Here is a 5,231-nt window from a genome sequence, read left to right as displayed (position 1 = left end):
TCAGAGAGAGAGAGACATGCACAAGTAATTCTAACATGTCTTAGAATAGGCCATACTCCTCTGACACATGGACATTTAATGAGCAGACCACGTGTCCTGGCTCCAGAGTGCTCAGAGTGCAAGGTGATGGTAATGGTCAAACATGTAATGTGTGAGTATCCAAAGTATGACCAACAGCGACTGTCAACATTTGAAAATAAATAAAATTTTGTCAGAATCTTTTACATATTCAGCCGTTTCAATTTTGTTGTTCATGAGGAACTGTGGTTTGATAGATAAAATATAAAAATAAGCAAATAATAAAAGCACGAAAACAGCATTTGTCGAATTAAATTTTTTTTTTTAAATATTATTTTCTTATTATGAATTTTAATATTCCTTTTTAGTGTGGAAGCATGAGTAAGTGTATTTATTGTGTGTATGTGTTACAGTATGAGAACGTGTGCCTATGTAGCTTTTATCCTAATCCTTCAGGCCAGCCCTATAAGAGCTGAAAGTCAGGTCAGTGGTCTGGTTGAACTACTTTAGTACTACTACTACTACTACTACTACTAGGAGAGGGGGAGACCTTTGTGGTAGTCGCAGCAGGCACAGCTGGTGGTTTCGTCCCCAGCACATTCCTGTGTTTCACTGCCAAGAACACCAACGGTGACTACCACGGAGAAGTGAATGGTGAGCTTTTCCTCTGCTGCTTGACCTCACAGCTTCTGCCATCGCTGGCTGAGCCATCACTATTGGTGATGGATAATGCACCATATCACAGCAGCTAATGGAGGAAACTTGCTGCCCCACCACCTCCACCAAGAAAGTGGATCTAATTGCTTGGCTGGAACACCGCAATGTTCCATTCCCACCATAGGCCACATGGGCTGAACTGCTGCTACTCTGCAAAGAAAACAAACCAGATCTGCAGTGCAAGGTGGATGATGTCATCCGTGAGTTGCGCCACGAAGTTGCCCGTCTGCCACCCCTGCACACATCCAGAGCTTAATGCCATCAAGCAGGTATGAGGGTTCATGGAACACCATGTGCATTCCTCCTTACACCGATTCACCAGGGCTGACCTGCAGGAGAGACTGGAGGAAGCCAGGCTTTGCATCACTAAAGATGTTTGGGCGGGTGCAGTTTAACGATCCCAAGCCTTTGAGAACGACTAGTGGAACATGGGCAATATCCATGAAAGAGTGGATTCCGTCATCATTGACCTCCACAGTGATGACGAGAATGACATGTTTTTGGATTGTGATGTAGATTAAAATAATTATTTATCAAAAAATCATGTCTCCACCTCATTTCATAGTCTAGAAAGGAGTATAAATATAACAAATACACAATCCCCTTTCCTCCAGGTTTTTTTTTAGTGTTTTGTTTTCAGCAGCACCACAATTAACCTTTACTTACAAGTTATCCATTACTCTCAAATAAAAAAAAAAACAAAAACGCCTCCCCACCAAAAAGTATGCATAACTCAATTTTAAATGCATTAAGACTGAACCACTGACCATATATTCAATATTATTTATTATTATTATTATTATTATTATTATTATTATTATTATTATTATTATTATTATTATTATTATTATTATTATTATTTGAATTGAAAAGTATACCACCAAGAGGTATCAGTGTAGGTCAAAACACAACAGGACAAGAAAAAAAGTAAAAAATTATTCAAAACTTCTGCAGCAAATAGACATTAGCTAATTGGAGAGTAAAAAACAACAAAAAAATAAGGAGAGGAAAGTAGACGATAAAAGAAGAATGACCAGATTAAAATTAGCTTCGACAGCACTAGTGCAGCAGATAATTTTTTTTTTTTTTCAATAAAATACTTCAGTTAATGATACAAGCATGAAATTTGACATATATCTTCTCCATAGGCCACTTTTTGAAAATTACTGGGTGTCCACTCAAAATTCCAAAATGGCTGTCGTTTTTCAAGATGGCTGCAAGTCAGGGTTTTAACATGGGACTCATGTGCCTCTGGTCTTGTTTTTATGCATTTGTTTTGGTTATACACATTTTTGGCAGAGTCAGGAAGCGAAAGTAAAATGTATTTCTGTTAAAGATTTCATATAGCATATATAAAGAAAGATGACATCCAATATGGCAGCCAAAAACCTTAAATAATCACATCTCAGGATTCAGTACACATGGAAAAATGTCTTCCTGTTCAATATAACAGTTTGCAAGTCTATATATAATTTAGGTGGTGGTTTTATCTTTAGTTTTAGTTTGAAAGAGTGAATGTCAGCACACAACCAGGGCACATTGGTGACTTCACTGCTGTGTAACTCAGCATGGGGTTCAGTGTCAGCTAATCTTGCTTTACTTATGCTGTACCTAGCTTTGCTTTAGTGTAGTTTAGTAGTTTAGTGTCCCAAATGCTGTCAAATAGCCCCATATCAATTAGCTGATAGAAAGTATATATATAGCTGGTAGATCTAGTTAGACAGCTGTGCCTGAATTGACAGGAGGTGCCAGTGCGGGAGAGCTCAGCCAAGGGTAAGTGGGGCTCTACATGGCTTGTTCATGTACTTACCTGGATGGTGTACAGATCACACAGGACTTAAATGGCATTGGATGAATGATCGGGCTAGGTGTAGGGTGACCGAATCTAGTTGTATCCCATACATCAATGTGCATATCAGATTAAGGTGGTAAAAGGATAGCCCCTTGGCCTTAGTCAAGAGCTCATAATGGCAAGTATAAATTCAATCGCAGGCAAAAGGAAGACCAATTGGAGAAAATGTTGTCTTTGCCAGGAAGACAAGAAAAATGAAGGTCTAACTTCACACTGTACATCATAATCCTGAACATGATGGGTACGTGATGATTTCAACCAATTTGCCATTGTTCTAGGAGATTGGTGAAATGCCACTCAACTTTGACCCAGCAAGGCTGGATGAAGGCAGTGGTATAGAGGCAACACTATGACAAAACATGGCAAAGTACCACAAGAGCTGTAGGGCCATGATTAATAATACAAAACTTGACTGTGCAAGAAAGCGAAGTTCTACAGTTGAAGGTAGTGAATCACAGGAAAAGCATGCTAAACAGCGTCGAATGAGTCATGACAATGAAGCATGCAGTTTTTGTGAAAATGCAGGACCTGTATCAGATCTTCGACAAGTAATGACCATGAATCTCAACAGGAGACTACATGAGTGCGCTCACACACTCAGTGATGGTAAATTATTGACAAAACAAGGAGCAGGTGATGCAATTGCACAAGAGCTAAAATACCATCTTGTATGTCTCACTGGTCTTTACAACAGGGAGAGGTCCCATCTTAGAAATATTGAGATAGAACAATGTCACAGTGAAGAACCAGATGTACACCCACTAGTTCTATCAGAGCTGGTTAATTATATCATTGAAACCAGCTTGAGTTCAGATGGTCCTGCCATATATATCCTCTTGCACACATATCTCAATTATACCAGCAGTGCCTGGAACAATTGGGCATTGCCTCACCCACTGTTAATACAACAAGATTAAAGGACAAATTATTAGCAGAAATCCCTGAATTAGAAGTACACAAGAAAGGAAGAAGTGTGTTACTTGCCTTGCAGAAAGATGTAGCTTTAGTCCTATCTCAGGCATCTGACTACTCAGATACACTTGTGATTGCTAAAGCAGCTAAGATACTTGGGAAGCATATTCTGGATCATCAGTCCAGGTTTGACGGCACCTTTGGTGAAGGATGCATCAGTGATGCCACACCTCAAAGTCTGCTCCAGTTCACTAGTATGTTCGAACATGGAGCAGACATAAAGTCACATCTAAGGCTTGGCTCATCAAAGTCAGACCTGGCTATTGCTCAGCTCCTGCCGTACAATTCCTTCTCAAAACAGAAGAAAAGAGCAAGTATACATCAACACTCAAAGGATAGGGAAACTCCTTTTCCCGTGTTCATGGGCATAGCTATCTATGCCAAAATCAGGAGGAGAAACTGGTAGAAATGCTTCATGATCATGGCACGAGCATTTCCTATGACAGGGTGCTGGAGATATCAGCCTGACTGGGAGATGCCACGGTCACCAAGTATATTGAACACGGTGTAGTCTTTCTTCCTGTCTTGAGAAAGGGGTTATTTACCATTGTGGTTATGGACAGCATCGACCACAACCCTTCAGCAACTACGGCTACTACTGCGGCAGATATGGGACATTTTTCCGAGGCCACTCCAGTTTTTTCCAAACTCAGCAAGTACCCACCAACCATCGATGATGGTGATTTGAAGATTCTGGAGAAGCTTGTGGTCCTCATGTATGACAGGTCAAGCACCGTTGACAATGTGGATGAGGCCAGAATTTACTTGTTTGCCAGAAAGCAGAGACCATATGAAGCCATCCCTCAAACCAGAGCAGCTCTGCTTCAACACACCAAACGTTCAGCATATCAGGCAGGTTATGTATGGGGTCAGGCAATTCTGCGCCAGCCAGAAGCACAGAGTCCGGCTGACTGGTGTTAGGAAAAAAATTGGCGAAGACTGGACAGCCAACTCCCCCATTGTAAAGAGTTGTGAACAGTTAACAAAATGTGGTTGCAAGTTTGGTTGCTGTGCCAGGTGCAGATGCTGCAGGCTTGGGCTTACATGAACAGCTTTTTGTAGCTGCAAATGTGAAGTGTAATTATAATGTGAGGTGTAACTATAATGTTGAAAATGATGCTTCACATACATCTGAATGAGAATTTCATTACATTAAAGGGTGACACCATGCATCTTTAAAATCTTGCGTTTATTTCAGGCTTAAAAAAAGACACTGAGACAGTGCCTGAACAAGGATAAGATACTTTGTTATTATACTCCATTACACTCTTGTGCTTGTATACTTTTCAGTAGCGTTATGGGGCCCCTTTCCAAGATGTAATATTGATAGTAGCCCAATAGAAATGCTAGAAACAGAATCTCCGTCCTCATAAATGTAGGCTTGGATAAAAATTTCTTGCCTCTATCTTTCTATGTTGCAGAGTTATCAAGCAAAATATTTCATGGGGGCCATTTTGCACTCCATCTTTATCACAATGGTAAATATAGTAGTAGGAGCTCTGGTGATATCTTCAATTACCTCTTCTACCCTGGAAGACATTATTATCTGAATAATGACTGATGTATTTATTTTAACAATGATTCACTCAAAGTGTCAGAAATTGAAACAACTAGCGGCCATATTGAAATTTTGCGTGGACACCAAGATTTTTTAAAAGAGAGGGCTAAAATC

General features: G+C 40.0%; 1 pseudogene; it reads left to right on the top strand.

Moving 5' to 3' along the window:
• The first annotated feature begins 2,702 nt into the window (after positions 1-2,702).
• LOC136850247 (uncharacterized) lies at positions 2,703-3,965 on the top strand (annotated as a pseudogene).
• The last annotated feature ends 1,266 nt before the right edge of the window (positions 3,966-5,231 follow it).

Source organism: Macrobrachium rosenbergii, chromosome 21, assembly GCF_040412425.1.
Source record: "Macrobrachium rosenbergii isolate ZJJX-2024 chromosome 21, ASM4041242v1, whole genome shotgun sequence".
NCBI lineage: Eukaryota > Metazoa > Arthropoda > Malacostraca > Decapoda > Palaemonidae > Macrobrachium > Macrobrachium rosenbergii.
The sequence above is the reverse complement of the archived record's forward strand: the minus strand, read 5'-3'. Positions and strand labels throughout refer to the sequence as shown.